This window comes from Lepisma saccharinum, chromosome 22 (assembly GCF_977018435.1).
Source record: "Lepisma saccharinum chromosome 22, izLepSacc3.1, whole genome shotgun sequence".
NCBI lineage: Eukaryota > Metazoa > Arthropoda > Insecta > Zygentoma > Lepismatidae > Lepisma > Lepisma saccharinum.
Genome location: NC_139250.1, coordinates 3,650,191 through 3,673,408, shown reverse-complemented (window position 1 = coordinate 3,673,408; position 23,218 = coordinate 3,650,191). Strand labels below are relative to the sequence as shown.

The 23,218-nt window shown below is 30.0% G+C and overlaps 5 pseudogenes; 3 read left to right on the top strand and 2 right to left on the bottom strand.

Moving 5' to 3' along the window:
- Positions 1–2,470: 2,470 nt before the first annotated feature.
- Positions 2,471–4,048, top strand: LOC146004596 (NADH-ubiquinone oxidoreductase chain 5 pseudogene; annotated as a pseudogene).
- A 353-nt stretch (positions 4,049–4,401) lies between these two features.
- On the bottom strand, positions 4,402–5,178 carry LOC146004772 (cytochrome c oxidase subunit 3 pseudogene; annotated as a pseudogene).
- Positions 5,179–6,178: 1,000 nt separating this feature from the next.
- LOC146004595 (cytochrome c oxidase subunit 2 pseudogene) lies at positions 6,179–15,678 on the bottom strand (annotated as a pseudogene).
- Positions 15,679–15,713: 35 nt separating this feature from the next.
- LOC146004594 (NADH-ubiquinone oxidoreductase chain 4 pseudogene) lies at positions 15,714–17,054 on the top strand (annotated as a pseudogene).
- A 155-nt stretch (positions 17,055–17,209) lies between these two features.
- Positions 17,210–18,628, top strand: LOC146004593 (NADH-ubiquinone oxidoreductase chain 5 pseudogene; annotated as a pseudogene).
- Positions 18,629–23,218: the final 4,590 nt, after the last annotated feature.

Sequence of the window (23,218 nt, the reverse complement as noted above, 5' to 3'; positions counted from 1 at the left end):
AATTTGACATTTTTTATGAAGTTGGCATCCCTGCTGCAGGAACACCGTGTATCATTGAGGGCTAAAATTTTACACATGTAAGATATTTCATGTCCTCTACCATTCTACCAAATTTTATGAAAATCTTAGATGCTAGGGCTGGGAGTTGTGATGATTTGACACGCAAGAACCCTATTGTCAATATCTGTCTCCTTGTCATCATCCTTGAAAATATACGGCACACACAACATTGTTTTGTATAGCAAGAAAAAAACAAGGCATTTCCTTTTGAAAAGTGCGTTAGTAGTAGTAACTAAGGGTGCAACTGTAAACTTCGAATTTTGGCATAAGTTGCTTTCAGAATATAAAACGCTAAAATTACATTTCAAAATGTTTTGCTGCTCGTTTGCTTCCATCCATGAAGTGTGAAACCTTGCTCCTCTCCTACGGACGGCTATAGTATAACTTGGGTGTCACTTGCACTTGTAAAGAAAATTACCCATATTTTTCATAATTTTCGCATGAATTAAACAATATACTTTAATCTGTTCCCTAAATTCTAACTTAGTACACCCTAGACTGCATTTTGCGGACTAACAAACCTTGACATCTGGACTCAAAGCCAGTATAATAATCTAAATGATACAAATCATTCATATCAATTAATGTAATTTGCTTGGTTCACCTAATATACTAGTATAACTTAAAGAGAAAACTCCACAGCCAGCAACTGAAATACATGGACAGGGATACAATGAAGGCTAGGAAACTTTCGTTTGATTTATTTTATTTTGTTTCGGTTTTCTGCCACTTATGGCTAATCGCGAAGATGAAGATGATTGATGCTCAGATGAAATTGATTGAAGGGACACCTATTCCGAGGCCGGGATTCAAAACCGAGAAACGCGCTATGCATTCCGCCACGGAGACCGGAGCTAGGGAAACTCAAGAGGGAGAAATAGGGAGATTATGTGAAGATTGAAACAGGAGAGATAGGAATGGTAGACAAGCTGCTTTACAACAGGTGACAACATCGAGTCCCTTCCCTACTTCTTTCTAGATTGGAATGGATAGAGATACTAAAAATGAGACAGTTAACAAGAACATTAGAAAAACGGTGAAAGCGGAAGAGAGGGCTGTAATACAATTGATTGATTGATTGATTTGCTTTATTTTGCTTCGCTATTTGTGCCACGTTTGGCTAACTTGCGAAGATGGGGATGAGTGATGATGTAACGAAATTGATGAATGGACACTCCAAACATCCATGCCCTGGCCAGTATTCGAACCTGGGACACCTGGCGATGTGGTTGGATTACAAGCAGAGGACAATGGTGGAAAAGGGTAAATAAGAAGTGATGCAGCACCAAAGAGAAAAGGCGAAAGAAAAACAAAAACAAAAATAGAAGAGAGAATGAGAGTAAGAGGGCCAGAGAATACGTGCTTGTAAAACTCAAACATTATATCTGTCCACACTATTTTATCAGTATTTCGCTCCTGCAATCCGCAAAAAATTATAAGGCGTGGCCCCTTTTCTAAGGAACTATCAACATCAATATTACGTGTTAAGATGAAACAATTTCTAGTGTAATGTGTACACTCCTGAGTGTATTAAGAAATGGAATATTCAACGGTAGAATTTGTTGAAACTTATCCTGAGTTGCAAATTTGAAGAAGCGTTTTTGAACTCGTCATTTTAAAACACCGATTAAAGGTTGTTCAAAACTATACAAAACCCATAGATCATCCTGGCATAGGAATTTTTCGAATTCAAAACAAGTGCTGCTATAGTAGCATTTTTGAATTTGAATTTTTGAAGTTGTCCTTCGGATTCAAAACTTTCTGAAGGTTGTTCAAAACGATACATAACCTAGACTACGAAATGGCATCGTTTCCGTTGAATTTGGTGAAAGTGCTACTGAGGCGTCAACCTGTAGTAGCATTTTTGAATTCGTTATTACGAAAAACTGAATCGGATTCAAAACTTTTGAAAGGTTGTTCAAAACTATACAAAACCCATAGATCATCCTGGCATAGGAATTTTTCGAATTCAAAACAAGTCCTGCTATAGTAGCATTTTTGAATTTGAATTTTTGAAGTTGTCCTTCGGGTTCAAAACTTTCTGAAGGTTGTTCAAAACGATACATAACCTAGACTACGAAATGGCATAATGTTTTTAATTGTTTCTCCTAATATTATTAGAATTATTTTAGGTTGAGATGGTCTGGGACTAGTTTCTTACTGTCTAGTAATTTATTATCAGAATGTTCGTTCCTATTCTGCTGGAATATTAACTGCCTTGTCTAATCGAATTGGTGATGTATTTATTTTATTATCTATTGCTTGAATATTAAATTATGGTAGTTGAAATTATATTTATTATTTATGATTAGTTTCTGACTTTGACATAATATTAATTACTAGATTTATTATTATTTCTGGAATAACAAGGAGTGCACAAATTCCATTCTCTGCATGATTGCCGGCAGCTATGGCTGCACCAACCCCAGTTTCTGCATTAGTTCATTCTTCTACTTTGGTTACTGCTGGGGTTTATCTATTAATTCGTTTTGGAGATATAGTGATATATACTGTTTTTGGTAGGATACTTTTATTACTATCGGGGTTAACTATATTTATAGCTGGGGTTGGTGCTAATTTTGAATATGATTTGAGGAAAATTATTGCTTTATCCACGTTAAGACAACTTGGGTTAATAATGTTAACATTATCTGTGGGGTTAAAGGAGTTATCATTTTTTCATTTATTGACACACGCTATATTTAAGTCTTTATTGTTTTTATGTGCTGGTGTGGTTATTCATGTTATAGGGGATGTTCAGGATATTCGTTGTATGGGGGGTTTAATTAATAAAATACCAATGACTATTTCTTGTATAATAATTTCTAGTCTTGCCCTATGTGGGATACCATTTTTAGCTGGGTTTTATTCTAAGGATTTAATTTTGGAAATATTAAGTATATCTTCTTTTAATTTAGTAATATTTGTTTTACTATGAATTTCTACGGGTATAACTATAGCTTATAGTTTTCGATTAAATTATTATTTAGCTGGTAAGTCTTATAGAGGTGTATCATTTCAATTTTTTTCAGATGATGGGGGATGAGGAATATTTAAAGGTATGTTAGGTCTATTATTTCTATCTATTGTAGGTGGTTCTGGGTTAATATGATTAATCTTCCCTTCTGTTTTTGTTATTATTATTCCACTTAATTTGAAAATAGGGGCAATTATATGTATTTTATTGGGAGGGTGAATTGGGTATAACATTACATCTTTTTTGTTCGAAATTTACCCATTTTTTAATAATAAAATAATATATTATTTATTAGGGGGAATATGATTTTTACCTTATTTATCCTCTGGTGGATTAATTGGTAGTTCATTTATTACTGGAGGTCTATATATTAAGGCTATTGATTCTGGATGAAGTGAACTTATAGGTGGACAGGGAATCTATAAATATATAAGGAGTGGTTCTTTAAATATTCAATTAATACATTCTAATTATTTTAACATTTATTTTATATTTTCATTTTTAATAGTAATTTTATTAATAATTTATATGTGTTTATATAGCTTATAATAAAGCATGATATTGAAGTTATTAGGAAGAATAAAATAATTCTGTAGGCACTTCTTGAACTCATTTAAAGTCCAGCTTTATCATGAAAAGATAATGTAATTTTATACTAAAGAAATAGTGTGAGAGTATTAATGGAATTTCACCACTAAAGATGGAAGTTAGCAGCCCCCACTTAATGTATACCCTTTAACTGAGGAGATAATCCTAATTTTATTATTAACATTAATATGCCGCCTTCCTTTGGCTTCAGTCAAATAAGCAAGGGTAATATATACCAATTTATTCAGGTCGAAGCTGATTGCTTTTGCTTCTTGCTCAGTAAAGTAAATTGAATATTCAATACCTTTTGAATGCAACTCAAATATTATTATTAACTATTACTCTAGTATGCTCATTCTAGTGATCCTTGGGTTCATTCGTGATATAGACCTAAAAGTAGGATTAATAGAAATAGGAGTCTAACACATATTCAATATATTAGTTTTGAATTGGTAATAATAACTGTTATTGGTAATAGTAATACAATTTCTACATCAAAAATTAGAAAAATTACTGCAATTAGGAAGAATTTTATAGAGAATGGAATTCGTGCTGATGATTTTGGATCAAACCCACACTCAAACGGGGATCTTTTTTCTCGGTCTGTAATTATTTTTTTTGATAATAATGTGGATAATATTATTACAATTGAGGTGATTATCATAATTAATAATGAGGTGCCTATAATTATATTAATTATTTACTTTATTTTATTATAATCTTTTTAATTGGAAGTTAAGTGTACTTTAAATATACTAAGTAAATTATCTACCTCATCAGTAAATTGAAATATAAAGGAATAATCATACTACGTCTACGAAATGTCAATATCAGGCTGCTGCTTCAAATCCGAAGTGATGTGTTGGTGAAAAATGGCATAAGATGTGTCGAGCTAAACAAACCCCTAGGAATGTTGATCCAATAATAACATGTAATCCGTGAAATCCTGTTGCTATAAAGAATGTGGATCCATATACTGCATCAGCGATAGTAAAGGGGGATTCATAATATTCGTATGCCTGAAGAATAGTAAAGTATATTCCTAATATTAATGTTAATATAAGGGCCTGTGTTGTATGTGAGTGATTTTTTTCTAATAGTCCATGATGGGCTCATGTTACTGTTACTCCTGAGGCTAGTAAAATTGCTGTATTTAATAAAGGTACTTGTATTGGATTAAATGGAGTAATTCCCCTTGGTGGTCATAATATCCCTAATTCAATTGTTGGGGATAATCTTCTATGGAAAAATGCTCAAAAAAATGATACAAAAAATAATACCTCTGAAATAATAAATAGAATTATACCCCATCGTAGTCCTATTATAACTTGATTTGTATGTAATCCTTGATATGTTCCTTCTCGTGAAATATCTCGTCATCATTGAATTATTGTAAGAAGTATAGTTGTTATTCCTATTGATAATAGAATTATATTTTGTTGGTGAAATCATCTAATTATCCCTGTTGTTAATATTATTGCTCTAACAGCTCCTGTTGCTGGTCATGGGCTTTGGTCTACTAGGTGATATGGGTGGTTTTGGTTTGCTGACATTAGTTATTTTGATTCTCTAGAATAAATAGCAATTAATAAGGCGAATACATAAGATTGAATAAATGCTACGGCTGTTTCTATAATAATTAATATAATTTGTGCTAAAATTAATATTGAAAGTCCAATAATTTCTAATATTGTTCCTGTATTTCCAATTATTGATATTATTAAATGTCCGACTATTATGTTTGCTGCTAGTCGCACTGATAGAGTTATTGGACGAATTAAATTTCTAATTATTTCAATACCTACTATAATTGGTATTAAAAGTGCTGGTACCCCCTCCGGTACTAGGTGTGCTAATATATGTTTTGTATTATTAATTCACCCGAATAATATAAATGATAATCATATTGGTAGGGCCAGGGTTAGGGTAAATACTAGGTGACTTGATCTAGTAAATACATAGGGTAGTAATCCTATTGAATTATTAAATAAGATTATTGAAAATATACTAATAAATATTAGGGTTCTTCCCTGGTGACTAATTATTCCTAAAAATGTTTTAAATTCTTCATGTAATTTTATTATTATTATTATATTATATAATATAGAGGTTCGTGATTGTATTAATCAAAATGGGGCTGGGACTATTAATAGTCCCAGGAATGTTCTTATTCAGTTTAGTGATATATTTATAATTGATGATGTTGGGTCGAATGATGAAAATAATCTTGTTATCATTTTCAGTATTTAATTTTTGGTCTATTTTCTATTTTAAAATTGTTACTATTTAGTAATTTATTATAATTGTAATAATTGATGATTATAAATAGAAAATAAATTAATATGAATATTATAAATAGGATAGTTCAATTTAATGGATATATTTGTGGAATAAAAAAGTATCTATAAAGATAATTTAGGTTTGACATTCCTATGTTATAATATATTAACTAACTCTTTTCATTAGAAGTAGTTGTTATATTACTATTTTGTGGTTTAAGAGACCATTACTTACTTTTCAGTCATCTAATGATTCTTGTATAATTTTTATTAGTCAGTTAATAAAAGATTTGTGAGTTGTAGTTTCAACAATAATTGGCATGAATCTGTGATTAGAGCCACAAATTTCTGAACACTGTCCGAAAAATAGGCCAATTCGACTAATATTTACTCCTGCCTGGTTAAGTCGTCCTGGGGTGGCGTCTATTTTAATCCCTATGGAGGGTATGGCTCATGAGTGTAGTACATCTGCAGATGTAGTTAGTACTCGGATATCTATATTAATTGGTAATACTGTTCGATTATCTACATCTAATAGTCGAAATGAGTCTGTAGACATTTCATTTGTTGGGGATATATATGAATCAAATTCTGCCTTTATAAAATCGGAGTATTCATAACTTCAGTATCATTGATGCCCAATAGTTTTAAGGGTTAATGAAGGTTGGTTAATTTCATCTAACAAATATAATAAACGTAAAGAGGGTAGAGCAATAAAAACTAGGGTAATTGCTGGTATAATTGTTCATATTGTTTCTAATGTTTGTCCTTCTAAAAGTATTCGGTTTGTTAATTTGTTATTAAATAATGATGCTATTAGGTATCCTACTAATACTGTAATTATAATTAAAATTAATATTGTGTGATCATGGAAGAATATTATTTGTTCTATTAGTGGGGAGGATCTATCTTGTAATCCTACTTGATTTCAGGTTGCCACTTTTAAGTAAGGGATATCCCTTATATTTGAAGCTTAAATTCAATGCACTTCTCTGCCATCTTAAAAAATTAGTTGTTGGTAAGTAGTATTGGAAGTTCTGAATATGTATGTTCAGAAGGAGGTGATATTTGATATCATTCAATTGATGATGCTTGTTGTAGATTAAATAATGTTGGTCGGGCACTTGTTATACCCTCTCAGGTAATAAAAATTATAATAATTACTGCTGTAAATGATAGGATTGACCCTAATCTTGAAACAATATTTCATATTGTATATGCATCTGGGTAATCCGAATATCGTCGTGGTATTCCTCTTAGCCCTAGAAAATGTTGTGGGAAGAATGTTAAGTTGACTCCAATAAATATTGAGATAAATTGAATTTTTAATCAATCTGGATTTATTATTACTCCTGTAAATAGTGGAAATCAATGTACTAGTCCTGCTATAATAGCAAATACTGCTCCTATAGATAATACATAATGAAAATGTGCTACAACATAGTATGTGTCATGCAGTACAATGTCTAGTGATGAATTTGCTAATACTACTCCTGTTAATCCCCCTATTGTAAATAAGAAAATAAATCCTAATGCTCATAATATTGACGGGGAATAATTAATTTGTGTTCCATGTAGTGTTGCAATTCATCTAAATACCTTAATTCCTGTTGGTACAGCAATAATTATTGTAGCTGCAGTAAAATATGCTCGAGTATCAACGTCTATTCCTACAGTAAATATATGATGTGCTCATACAATAAATCCTAGAAATCCAATTGCTATTATTGCATAAATTATTCCAAGAACTCCAAATGTTTCTTTTTTACCTCTTTCTTGAGTTACAATATGTGAAATTATTCCAAATCCTGGTAGAATTAGAATATATACTTCTGGGTGTCCAAAGAATCAGAATAGGTGTTGATATAAGATTGGATCTCCACCACCAGATGGGTCAAAAAATGAGGTATTTAAATTTCGATCTGTTAATAGTATTGTAATTGCTCCTGCTAGAACTGGTAGTGATAATAATAGTAGAACTGCGGTGATTACTACTGATCATACAAATAATGGTACTCGTTCTATGGATATTCCTATAGTTCGTATATTAATTACTGTTGTAATAAAATTTACTGCCCCCAGAATAGATGATACTCCTGCTAAATGTAATGAAAAAATGGATAAATCTACAGAGGCTCCAGCATGTGCAATTCCTGCAGATAGGGGAGGATATACTGTTCAGCCAGTTCCTGCACCACTTTCTACAATTCTTCCTGATAATAGTAGAGTTAATGACGGGGGTAATAATCAAAATCTTATATTATTTAATCGTGGGAAGGCCATGTCTGGGGCTCCAATTATTAGAGGTACTAGTCAGTTTCCAAATCCCCCAATTATAATAGGTATTACTATAAAAAAAATTATAATAAATGCGTGTGCAGTTACAATTACATTATAAATTTGATCATCTCCAATTAAGCTTCCTGGTTGGCCTAATTCTATACGGATTAAAATACTTAATGATGTTCCAACTATTCCTGATCATACTCCGAAAATTAAGTATATTGTACCAATATCTTTATGGTTAGTAGAAAATAATCATCGTTGCAAGAATGAGATGGCTGAAGTTATAAGGTGATAAACTGTAAATTTATTTATGAGTTTTAAACTCTCTCATTAAATTTTGGCTTTATAGTTAAGAATAATAATTTTGAACTGCAATTTCAGGGTGATACATTGTATGTATTAAGGCCTAAAAGAGTATCCCTTATTTATGACTTTGAAGGTCATTAGTTTAAAATTAACTTAAGACCTTACTTTATGGGGATTTTATAGAGATATATAAATTGGTTGAATTATAGGTAATCCACATACTGAGAGAAAAATTGTAACTACCGATAATACTTGTTCTTTTAAATTTAATGGCCTGTTGTTAATAATATTCCATATATTAGTTTTATAATTTATTAAAATTGATGTAAGTGAGGTTCGTAAGTAATAATATAGGGTTAATAATGATATGCTAATTAGGATTATAATTATAATTAATTGTTTAAGGTTGGTTGTTTGGATAATAACTATTCATTTTGGTAAAAACCCTAGTAGAGGTGGTAGTCCACCGAGAGATAATATTGATATGAATAAGGATATTTTTTTAATGGGTGGAAGTTTTAATATAAACAGTTGATGGACGTAGTATGTTTTGTTTATTGAAAATAACATAATGGTAGAGGTAGTCATAAGGATGTATAGTAGTAAATATGTTAACCAGGTATTATCTTCTGATGTTATTCTTAGAATAATTCATGATATGTGGTTAATTGATGAAAAGGCTATAATTTTTCGTAAGGAGGTTTGATTTAACCCTCCAATTGCTCCAATAATTGCTGATGTTCTAATTGTTAAAATTAAAATTATGTTTAAATTGTCAATTACGTAACTAAGCAATGCTGATGGAGCAATTTTTTGAATAGTTGTTATTACTAGGCAGTTAATTCATGTTATTCCTTCTATAACTTCTGGTATTCAAATGTGAAATGGAGCAGCTCCTATTTTTATTAATAAAGCTATAGTTAAAAGCTGGATTTGTAGATTGAAATTTACAGCATTAATTATAATTAATGCTGCGGCCAAAATTATTGATGATGCTAATGCTTGAATTAGGAAGTATTTAAGTGATGCTTCTGTATTTCGTTGATTATTTGGGGTAGAAATTAATGGAATAAAAGATATTAAATTAATTTCTAAGCCTATTCAGGCTCCATATCATGAGGTGGAAGAAATAGAAAGGAGGGTTCCTATTGTGAGGGTCAATAGGAATATTATTTTCTTGGGGGTTGTGAGCATTAAAAAGGGAAGGATTGATTATAGACCTTCATATGTGGGGTATGAGCCCTCTAGCTTAATTAGCTTACCTTTTTATTATATTTTGGTGTATGATGCACCATGGGGTTTGATACCATTGGAGAAAGTTTAATTCTTTCAATTATAAAAATTCATTTTTGTTACAAATAGTTAATAAGAACATGTTAAATTTCATGTATACTTTACCCTATCATGGTAATCCTTTTTCAGACATCTTATTTATATAAAAATTATAATAGTGGGTTAATAATATTATTTATTGGATTTTTATTGTTATGATCAATAAGTAGAACCTATTTATTAAATAATATAAAATACTTCAGAATCCTTTTTAATTTTATCCAATTTTTTTTAAGTTTTTGTAGTCTAACTTAAAGTAATTGACTTAATTAACATGTCATTTTAATACTTATTGAAACTAGAGAAAAAAGAAGTTAATATATCTATATAGAACACAATTTTGAGGGGAAAAAAAAATTGTGTTCTATATAGTATGGGAAAGTGAGTAAAAAAAGTAAGGGGGAAATTTTCGTGAGATAATTTCTAATTATAATTATAATTTAATATAATACATACTATATAATAATAAAGAACCTCTCTTTATATTTTAGAAGTAAAGTTTTATTCTAGCTTAGAATTCCTTAATTAAATTTTACATATGTATTTATTAAAGAGAGGAAAAATTTCCCCCAATTTTTTATGGGTTGAGGTGGTGTATCTGAATTTGTTCGCAGTGTGTGGTTTTGTTTAATTTTAATGTAAATTAGATTACAGGATTTTAAATTTTAATATTTATTTTGTCCGGCTAAATTCGTGCCAGCTGCCGCGGTTAGACGTGGGGACATAAGTGGAGAGTTGTTGGCTTAATTGTAGTAATAATTAATTTTTGGTTGTTTATATTTTATTTATTAGGTGAAATTTTTAATATAATTTGTTCTTTATTTTTATTAATTCTATAAAGGTGATATATTAAACTAGGATTAGATACCCTATTATTATCATTGTAAATTTGGTTTGAGTAGTATTAGTTATGATCTTGAAACTCAAAGAATTTGGCGGTGCTTTATTCTATTTAGAGGAACCTGTCCCGTAATCGATATTCCGCGTTGTATTTGACCTATTATTGTAAAATATCAGTTTGTATACCGCCGTAATTTGAATATTTAAATATATATATTCTTTTTTTCTGTTGAAATATATTTCAGGTCAAGGTGCAGCTTATTAGTGGGTGGAGATGGGTTACATTATGTTGATTTGGATAATATATTGAAATTATGTTTGAAATTGGATTTAATTGTAATTTTGTTTTAGAATAACATTTTGGTTTATTAGCTCTAGGGCATGCACACATCGCCCGTCGCTCTCATTTATATAGGTGAGATAAGTCGTAACATAGTAGGCGTACCGGAAGGTGTGCCTAGTTTGAATAGTATCAAAATATTTCTGTTAGTTAGAATATTCATTTACATTGAGTAGTTGGTCGTGCAATTCGACATATTTTGATAGAAATTTTATTACTATTTGAATTTAGTTTATAAGTTGATTGTATATGAAAAGTAATTTTATTGGGGTTGGTTATATATTTAGTATATATAAATTAGTTTGTTATAGGTTATTAGTACAGTGTTGGGATTTATTAAATATATGAAATATTGATTTTTGCTATAGGAGATGTTGATAATCGTACCTTTTGTATCAGGGAGGATTAAATTTTAATTGAATATTCTGTTTTCTCGAAGGGTGAGGAGCTAGTAGACTAATTTTAAGGTAAAAGTGTTATATTTTTCTGTTAAAATTGTTATTTGTAATAAAATGTTATTCGACTTACCTTATATCTAGTTATTAGGGAATTATATTTAATATAGCTTTACATTTTAATATTTTTTATATTAATATATATTACAATATTAATGTTTAGTTATTACTAGGGGGATGTGCTTCTGGTTAATATGTTGGTTATAACTTTATATTAAACTACTATATTTATTGGTTTGGAGATTGCTAATTTTTGTAATTTTGTTATAATTTATTTGAAATTTTATTAAAAATTTAGTTTGGTTTTACTTGCTTACTTAATTATATGTTTTAATTGGTTTTATTTTGAAATTATGATTCTATTAGTATATTTATTTAATTAATTAAAGGAATTAGGCAAAATTTATTCTCGCCTGTTTATCAAAAACACCTTTTCATGTTTTTTTATATGAAGTATAACCTGCCCAATGACATTTGTTTAATGGCCGCGGTATTTTGACCGTGCGAAGGTAGCATAATCATTAGTCTTTTAATTGGGGGCTGGAATGAATGGTTGGACGAGGAATAGACTGTCTTTAGTTAATTAATATATAATTTTACTTTAAAGTGAAAAGGCTTTATTTTTTTAAGGGGACGATAAGACCCTATAGATCTTTATATTATTTTAATGATGTTTTGATTAGTAATATAGTTATATATATTATTAAATAGTATTTTGTTGGGGTGATGGAAAGATAATAATTAGCTCTTTTTTATTTAATATTCAATAATTTTTGTTTTTTGGATCCATTTTTAGTGATTTAAAGAATAAGTTACCTTAGGGATAACAGCGTAATCTTTCTTGAGAGATCATATCGACAGGAGGGGTTGCGACCTCGATGTTGGATTAAGATATCATTTGGGGGTAGCATTTCAAATTTGATGGTCTGTTCGACCTTTAATTTCTTACATGATCTGAGTTCAAACCGGCGTGAGCCAGGTTGGTTTCTATCTCTTAATATTAAAAGTGTTTTAGTACGAAAGGACCAAATACTTATATTATATATATAATATTGATTAATAATAATTACTATTATGGCAGAGAAGTGCATTGAATTTAGAATTCAATAATGAAGATAAGTTTCTTTTTATAGTAGATGATATTAGATTTATTTGTTGGAGTTATTTCTTTTATTATTTTAGTTGTATGTGTTTTAATTAGAGTTGCTTTTTTTACTTTATTTGAGCGTAGGGTTTTAGGTTATATTCAAATTCGTAAGGGACCTAATCGGGTTGGGATTTGTGGTATTTTTCAGCCTTTTGCTGATGCAGTTAAATTATTTACTAAGGAACAAACACTACCTACTTTGAGAAACTACTATCCATATTATATATCTCCAGTTTTTAGTTTATTTTTGTCTTTATTTGTTTGGGTTGTTTTTCCATATCATACTTTATTATTTAATTTTTATTTGGGGGTATTTTTCTTTTTATGTTGCATGAGAATAGGAGTGTATAGAGTAATATCTGCTGGGTGGGCATCTAATTCTAATTATGCGTTACTTGGGGGTCTTCGAGCAGTTGCTCAAACTATTTCTTATGAGGTTAGATTAGTATTAATTTTACTATCTTTTATTTTTTTAATTGGTGGTTATAATTTACTTTTATTTAATGTTTTTCAGGATTATTTATGATTTATTTTTATTGCTTTACCGTTGGCGTTAGCCTGATTGAGCTCTTGCTTAGCTGAAACTAATCGGACTCCTTTTGATTTTGCTGAGGGGGAGTCTGAACTTGTTTCTGGATTTAATGTTGAATATAGTGCTGGTGGATTTGCTTTAATTTTTATATCTGAATATGCTAGTATTTTATTTATAAGTGTTTTATTTAGAATTTTATTGTTGGGGGGGTACCACTTTTCTTATTTTTTTTACTTAAGGATTATTTTTTTAGGATTTATTTATATTTGAGTTCGAGGAACACTACCACGATTTCGTTATGATAAACTTATATATTTAGCTTGAAGGAGTTTTCTTCCGGTTTCTTTAAATTATTTTTTTTTGTTGTTGGTTTTAGGGGATTAATTGTATCAATTTATATTTAATTGCATAATAATTAGAATGTGAAGACTTCTAGAATATTTACATTCTATTTTATGTTTTCAAGACATACACCTTAAAGTTTCAGTCAAGAAGTCATTTTTTTAAAATTTTATCTCATAATAGTAGGGTTGCCGGGGATATAATGAAATATATAAAATATATAATTGTTAATACTTGCCCAGTAGTAATATATGGAGTCTCTACGGGTCGAGCCCCGATTCAGGTTAATAAAATGAAGGTTGCAAATATTAATCAAAATAATACTTGATTTAATGGATAAAATTGTAGTCCACGAAAATTTCTTTTATGATGTATCGGTATAATAAATAAGATTATAATAGATAATACTAGTGCTACTACTCCTCCAAGTTTATTTGGAATTGATCGTAGAATGGCGTATGCAAATAGAAAATATCATTCTGGTTGAATATGTACTGGGGTTACTAGCGGATTTGCAGGGGTAAAGTTTTCAGGATCTCCTAGGGTTGTTGGGAATATTAATGAGAGTTGTATTAGTCTTAAAATTATAAATATAAATCCTAATATATCTTTTATTGAGAAGTATGGGTGGAATGGAATTTTATCCATGTTGCTATTAATAGATAGTGGATTATTAGATCCGGTTTGATGTAAGAAAAGTAGATGAATTATGGATATTGCTATTAAAATAAATGGTAATAAAAAATGAAAGGCGAAGAATCGAGTTAGTGTGGCACTATCTACTGCAAACCCTCCTCAAATTCATTGAACTAGTATAGTTCCTAAATATGGAATTGCTGAGAGTAAATTAGTAATTACTGTGGCACCTCAAAATGATATTTGGCCCCATGGTAGTACATATCCAACAAATGCTGTTGCTATTGTTGCTAATATAATTATAACCCCAATAGATCATGTGTGAAAATATAAGTAGGACCCATAATATATTCCTCGTCCAACATGCATATATATGCAAATGAAAAATATGGAGGCACCATTAGCATGAATAGTTCGTAGTATTCATCCATAACTTACATCTCGGCAGATGTGTATTACTCTAGAAAAGGCTAAATCTGTTCTTGAAATATAATGTATTGCTAAAAAAAGACCTGTTAAGATTTGAATTGAAAGACATATCCCTATAAGTGAGCCAAAATTTCATTAATATGAAATATTTAATGGGGCTGGCAGGTCTACTAATGCGTTATTTGCTAATTTAAGTAGAGGGTGGTAAATTCGTGCTGGTTTTGTCATTTGTAATTATTTAATTATTTTTAGAGGTCCATGTGAAAGTCTAGTAATTTTTACAATTGCGATTAATGTAATAAATAGGTATACTACTGTTATAGTAGTTATTATTATAATGGATTCGTTGTATAATTTTATTCCTGGTAGGGGGGGGGGTACTTCTTCAGGTTGTATAAGTATCTATGTTTTGTAGTATTGAGGGGGTTAATAATGGGTCTATTATTATTAATATAAATAAATATAATGATATTAAGGTTACACCCATAATTATTATTTTTGTTCTTATTTTGAATATTTCATTTGGTGTGAGTCTTGTTGTATAAATAAATAGAACTAATATCCCTCCTAAAAATACTAGAAATAGTACATAGGAAAGTCATGTGGATTTTAAAAATGTGGATATTGTTAGACATGCAGTAATAGTTTGTATAATTAGTATAATCCCTATAGATAGTGGATGTTTTATATATAATATTATTAGTGCTAATAATAGTATAATAGTAATTAATATTAATTGTATTTTAATATCAAGGAGTAGTTTAATAAAAATATTGGCTTTGGGAGCTAATGATGATATAATTATATCTTCCTTGATGTTTTTAGAATTATTAATTCATTAATGATTTACAAGACCATTGTTTTTATTAAACTATAAAAACTTATGTTAAGAGTGTTATTTATATTAATTATTCTATTTATTAGATTTTTATGCTTTATTTCTCAACGTAGGCATTTATTAGTAACTCTATTAAGACTTGAATTTATTGTGTTATCTTTATATTTATATATAACTTATTATTTTATTAATAATCAGGAAGAAGCTTATTTTTGTTTATTATTTATTTCATTTTGTGTATGTGAGGGGGCTCTTGGTTTATCTATTATGGTATCAGTTACACGTACTCATGGTAATGATTATTTTAATTCTTTTGTATTATTGAAATGTTAAAATATATTTTTTATTTTATATTTTTAATCCTTTTGAGATTTAATAGTTCTTTATGAATGGTGGTTCAAATTTCTATTATTTTTGGTTGTTTTTTATTTTTATTAATAGTATGACTCGGTATTGGAGTATGGGGGACTGGCTATTTTATTGGCTTAGATGTAATATCTTATTCTTTAATTTTACTTAGCATTTGAATTATTTTTTTGATAATAGTGGCTAGAAATAGTATTATATCCATTTATTTTTACCCTTGTAGATTTATATTTTTGTTAATTATTTTATTATTATTATTAATATTAACTTTTATAAGAATAATTTTTTTTTTATTTTATTTGTTTTTTGAGGGGTCATTAGTACCTACTTTATTTTTAATTTTAGGGTGAGGGTATCAGCCAGAGCGAGTACAAGCAGGGGTATATTTACTTTTTTATACATTACTTGCTTCTTTACCTCTTTTGGTTGGTATTTTTATATTAAATTATAAGGTGGGGGGTTTATATATATATATATTTAGATACATTAATATTAATATAAATTATTTTATTTGATATGTTAGAATGGTGTTTGCTTTTTTAGTAAAAATACCTATATTTTTGGTTCATTTGTGATTACCTAAGGCTCATGTTGAGGCTCCCGTTAGTGGGTCTATAATTTTGGCTGGAATTTTGTTAAAGCTTGGAGGATATGGGATTTTGCGAATTATTTCTTGTATTGAGAGATTAGCTATTAAATATAATATTTTTTGATTTGGTATTAGAATTGTTGGGGTTTGAATAATTAGTCTTGTTTGTATACGTCAAATTGATTTAAAGGCCTTGGTTGCATATTCATCTGTAGCACATATAGGTCTTGTTTTGATAGGGATTATAACTATGGGGGCATGAGGAATAAATGGTAGTCTTACTCTAATAGTAGCACATGGTCTTTGTTCTTCTGGAATGTTTTGTCTAGTAAATATTACTTATGAGCGATTAGGTAGTCGTAGTATATTAATTAATAGGGGGATAATTAATTATATTCCTAGCTTATCTTTATGATGATTTATATTGAGAATTACTAATATAGCTGCCCCCCCTTCTATTAATCTGTTGGGTGAAATTAGTTTATTAAATAGAATTATTGGGTGATCCTACTTTAGTTTTGTGGGGGTTGCATTACTCTCTTTTTTAAGTGCTGGTTATACTTTATATTTATATTCTTACACTCAACATGGAATATACTATTCTGGTGTATTTTCTTGCTGAAGAAGTAATGTTCGTGAATATTTATTATTATTTTGTCATTTATTTCCATTAAACTTTTTAATTGTTTTTTGTTCTCCAATATTTCATTGAATTTAAATTATTTAAGTAGTTTAAGTAGAATAGTAAGTTGTGGACTTAGTGGTAACTAAAAAGTTCTTAGATCAATGGTTTTTAATTTTTTTATTACAAGTATAGTATCAATTATTTTATTAATTAGTAGAATGATTTTATTATTATTAGGGGTAATGTTTTTAATTAGGGATGTTACAATTTTTATTGAGTGAAGTATTATTAATTTGAATAGTTCTAATATTATCATAACAATATTATTTGATTGGATATCTTTAATTTTTATAGGATTAGTTATATATATCTCTTCTATAGTTATTAATTACAGAGGTTCTTATATAGAGGGGGATTATAATATAAATCGATTTATTATTTTAGTTTTATTATTTGTTGGATCTATAATGTTTTTAATTGTTTCTCCTAATATTATTAGAATTATTTTAGGTTGAGATGGTCTGGGACTAGTTTCTTACTGTCTAGTAATTTATTATCAGAATGTTCGTTCCTATTCTGCTGGAATATTAACTGCCTTGTCTAATCGAATTGGTGATGTATTTATTTTATTATCTATTGCTTGAATATTAAATTATGGTAGTTGAAATTATATTTATTATTTATGATTAGTTTCTGACTTTGACATAATATTAATTACTAGATTTATTATTATTTCTGGAATAACAAGGAGTGCACAAATTCCATTCTCTGCATGATTGCCGGCAGCTATGGCTGCACCAACCCCAGTTTCTGCATTAGTTCATTCTTCTACTTTGGTTACTGCTGGGGTTTATCTATTAATTCGTTTTGGAGATATAGTGATATATACTGTTTTTGGTAGGATACTTTTATTACTATCGGGGTTAACTATATTTATAGCTGGGGTTGGTGCTAATTTTGAATATGATTTGAGGAAAATTATTGCTTTATCCACGTTAAGACAACTTGGGTTAATAATGTTAACATTATCTGTGGGGTTAAAGGAGTTATCATTTTTTCATTTATTGACACACGCTATATTTAAGTCTTTATTGTTTTTATGTGCTGGTGTGGTTATTCATGTTATAGGGGATGTTCAGGATATTCGTTGTATGGGGGGTTTAATTAATAAAATACCAATGACTATTTCTTGTATAATAATTTCTAGTCTTGCCCTATGTGGGATACCATTTTTAGCTGGGTTTTATTCTAAGGATTTAATTTTGGAAATATTAAGTATATCTTCTTTTAATTTAGTAATATTTGTTTTACTATGAATTTCTACGGGTATAACTATAGCTTATAGTTTTCGATTAAATTATTATTTAGCTGGTAAGTCTTATAGAGGTGTATCATTTCAATTTTTTTCAGATGATGGGGGATGAGGAATATTTAAAGGTATGTTAGGTCTATTATTTCTATCTATTGTAGGTGGTTCTGGGTTAATATGATTAATCTTCCCTTCTGTTTTTGTTATTATTATTCCACTTAATTTGAAAATAGGGGCAATTATATGTATTTTATTGGGAGGGTGAATTGGGTATAACATTACATCTTTTTTGTTCGAAATTTACCCATTTTTTAATAATAAAATAATATATTATTTATTAGGGGGAATATGATTTTTACCTTATTTATCCTCTGGTGGATTAATTGGTAGTTCATTTATTACTGGAGGTCTATATATTAAGGCTATTGATTCTGGATGAAGTGAACTTATAGGTGGACAGGGAATCTATAAATATATAAGGAGTGGTTCTTTAAATATTCAATTAATACATTCTAATTATTTTAACATTTATTTTATATTTTCATTTTTAATAGTAATTTTATTAATAATTTATATGTGTTTATATAGCTTATAATAAAGCATGATATTGAAGTTATTAGGAAGAATAAAATAATTCTGTAGGCACTTCTTGAACTCATTTAAAGTCCAGCTTTATCATGAAAAGATAATGTAATTTTATACTAAAGAAATAGTGTGAGAGTATTAATGGAATTTCACCACTAAAGATGGAAGTTAGCAGCCCCCACTTAATGTATACCCTTTAACTGAGGAGATAATCCTAATTTTATTATTAACATTAATATGCCGCCTTCCTTTGGCTTCAGTCAAATAAGCAAGGGTAATATATACCAATTTATTCAGGTCGAAGCTGATTGCTTTTGCTTCTTGCTCAGTAAAGTAAATTGAATATTCAATACCTTTTGAATGCAACTCAAATATTATTATTAACTATTACTCTAGTATGCTCATTCTAGTGATCCTTGGGTTCATTCGTGATATAGACCTAAAAGTAGGATTAATAGAAATAGGAGTCTAACACATATTCAATATATTAGTTTTGAATTGGTAATAATAACTGTTATTGGTAATAGTAATACAATTTCTACATCAAAAATTAGAAAAATTACTGCAATTAGGAAGAATTTTATAGAGAATGGAATTCGTGCTGATGATTTTGGATCAAACCCACACTCAAACGGGGATCTTTTTTCTCGGTCTGTAATTATTTTTTTTGATAATAATGTGGATAATATTATTACAATTGAGGTGATTATCATAATTAATAATGAGGTGCCTATAATTATATTAATTATTTACTTTATTTTATTATAATCTTTTTAATTGGAAGTTAAGTGTACTTTAAATATACTAAGTAAATTATCTACCTCATCAGTAAATTGAAATATAAAGGAATAATCATACTACGTCTACGAAATGTCAATATCAGGCTGCTGCTTCAAATCCGAAGTGATGTGTTGGTGAAAAATGGCATAAGATGTGTCGAGCTAAACAAACCCCTAGGAATGTTGATCCAATAATAACATGCGTCAACCTGTAGTAGAATTTTTGAATTCGTTATTACGTAAAACTGAATCGGATTCAAAACATTTTAAAGGTTGTTTAAAACTATACAAAACCCATAGATCATCCTGGCATAGGAATTTTTCGAATTCAAAACAAGTGCTGCTATAGCAGCATTTTTGAATTTGAATTTTTGAAGTTGTCCTTCGGATTCAAAACTTTCTGAAGGTTGTTCAAAACGATACATAACCTAGACTACGAAATGGCATCGTTTCCGTTGAATTTGGTGAAAGTGCTACTGAGGCGTCAACCTGTAGTAGCATTTTTGAATTCGTCATTACGAAAAACTGAATCGGATTCAAAACTTTTGAAAGGTTGTTCAAAACTATACAAAACCCATAGATCATCCTGGCATAGGAATTTTTCGAATTCAAAACAAGTGCTGCTATAGCAGCATTTTTGAATTTGAATTTTTGAAGTTGTCCTTCGGATTCAAAACTTTCTGAAGGTTGTTCAAAACGATACATATCCTAGACTACGAAATGGCATCGTTTCCGTTGAATTTGGTGAAAGTGCTACTGAGGCGTCAACCTGTAGTAGCATTTTTGAATTCGTTATTACGAAAAACTGAATCGGATTCAAAACTTTTTAAAGGTTGTTCAAAACTATACAAAACCCATAGAACATCCTGGCATAGGAATTTTTCGAATTCAAAACAAGTGCTGCTATAGCAGCATTTTTGAATTTGAATTTTTGAAGTTGTCCTTCGGATTCAAAACTTTCTGAAGGTTGTTCAAAACGATACATAACCTAGACTACGAAATGGCATCGTTTCCGTTGAATTTGGTGAAAGTGCTACTGAGGCGTCAACCTGTAGTAGCATTTTTGAATTCGTTATTACGAAAAACTGAATCGGATTCAAAACTTTTTAAAGGTTGTTCAAAACTATACAAAACCCATAGATCATCCTGGCATAGGAATTTTTCGAATTCAAAACAAGTGCTGCTATAGCAGCATTTTTGAATTTGAATTTTTGAAGTTGTCCTTCGGATTCAAAACTTTCTGAAGGTTGTTCAAAACGATACATAACCTAGACTACGAAATGGCATCGTTTCCGTTGAATTTGGTGAAAGTGCTACTGAGGCGTCAACCTGTAGTAGAATTTTTGAATTCGTTATTACGTAAAACTGAATCGGATTCAAAACATTTTAAAGGTTGTTTAAAACTATACAAAACCCATAGATCATCCTGGCATAGGAATTTTTCGAATTCAAAACAAGTGCTGCTATAGCAGCATTTTTGAATTTGAATTTTTGAAGTTGTCCTTCGGATTCAAAACTTTCTGAAGGTTGTTCAAAACGATACATAACCTAGACTACGAAATGGCATCGTTTCCGTTGAATTTGGTGAAAGTGCTACTGAGGCGTCAACCTGTAGTAGCATTTTTGAATTCGTCATTACGAAAAACTGAATCGGATTCAAAACTTTTGAAAGGTTGTTCAAAACTATACAAAACCCATAGATCATCCTGGCATAGGAATTTTTCGAATTCAAAACAAGTGCTGCTATAGCAGCATTTTTTAATTTGAATTTTTGAAGTTGTCCTTCGGATTCAAAACTTTCTGAAGGTTGTTCAAAACGATACATATCCTAGACTACGAAATGGCATCGTTTCCGTTGAATTTGGTGAAAGTGCTACTGAGGCGTCAACCTGTAGTAGCATTTTTGAATTCGTTATTACGAAAAACTGAATCGGATTCAAAACTTTTGAAAGGTTGTTCAAAACTATACAAAACCCATAGATCATCCTGGCATAGGAATTTTTCGAATTCAAAACAAGTGCTGCTATAGCAGCATTTTTGAATTTGAATTTTTGAAGTTGTCCTTCGGATTCAAAACTTTCTGAAGGTTGTTCAAAACGATACATAACCTAGACTACGAAATGGCATCGTTTCCGTTGAATTTGGTGAAAGTGCTACTGAGGCGTCAACCTGTAGTAGCATTTTTGAATTCGTTATTACGAAAAACTGAATCGGATTCAAAACTTTTGAAAGGTTGTTCAAAACTATACAAAACCCATAGATCATCCTGGCATAGGAATTTTTCGAATTCAAAACAAGTGCTGCTATAGCAGCATTTTTGAATTTGAATTTTTGAAGTTGTCCTTCGGATTCAAAACTTTCTGAAGGTTGTTCAAAACGATACATAACCTAGACTACGAAATGGCATCGTTTCCGTTGAATTTGGTGAAAGTGCTACTGAGGCGTCAACCTGTAGTAGCATTTTTGAATTCGTTATTACGAAAAACTGAATCGGATTCAAAACTTTTGAAAGGTTGTTCAAAACTATACAAAACCCATAGATCATCCTGGCATAGGAATTTTTCGAATTCAAAACAAGTGCTGCTATAGCAGCATTTTTGAATTTGAATTTTTGAAGTTGTCCTTCGGATTCAAAACTTTCTGAAGGTTGTTCAAAACGATACATAACCTAGACTACGAAATGGCATCGTTTCCGTTGAATTTGGTGAAAGTGCTACTGAGGCGTCAACCTGTAGTAGCATTTTTGAATTCGTTATTACGACAAACTGAATCGGATTCAAAACTTTTGAAAGGTTGTTCAAAACTATACAAAACCCATAGATCATCCTGGCATAGGAATTTTTCGAATTCAAAACAAGTGCTGCTATAGCAGCATTTTTGAATTTGAATTTTTGAAGTTGTCCTTCGGATTCAAAACTTTCTGAAGGTTGTTCAAAACGATACATAACCTAGACTACGAAATGGCATCGTTTCCGTGGAATTTGGTGAAAGTGCTACTGAGGCGTCAACCTGTAGTAGCATTTTTGAATTCGTTATTACGAAAAACTGAATCGGATTCAAAACTTTTGAAAGGTTGTTCAAAACTATACAAAACCCATAGATCATCCTGGCATAGGAATTTTTCGAATTCAAAACAAGTGCTGCTATAGCAGCATTTTTGAATTTGAATTTTTGAAGTTGTCCTTCGGATTCAAAACTTTCTGAAGGTTGTTCAAAACGATACATAACCTAGACTACGAAATGGCATCGTTTCCGTTGAATTTGGTGAAAGTGCTACTGAGGCGTCAACCTGTAGTAGCATTTTTGAATTCGTTATTACGAAAAACTGAATCGGATTCAAAACTTTTGAAAGGTTGTTCAAAACTATACAAAACCCATAGATCATCCTGGCATAGGAATTTTTCGAATTCAAAACAAGTGCTGCTATAGCAGCATTTTTGAATTTGAATTTTTGAAGTTGTCCTTCGGATTCAAAACTTTCTGAAGGTTGTTCAAAACGATACATAACCTAGACTACGAAATGGCATCGTTTCCGTTGAATTTGGTGAAAGTGCTACTGAGGCGTCAACCTGTAGTAG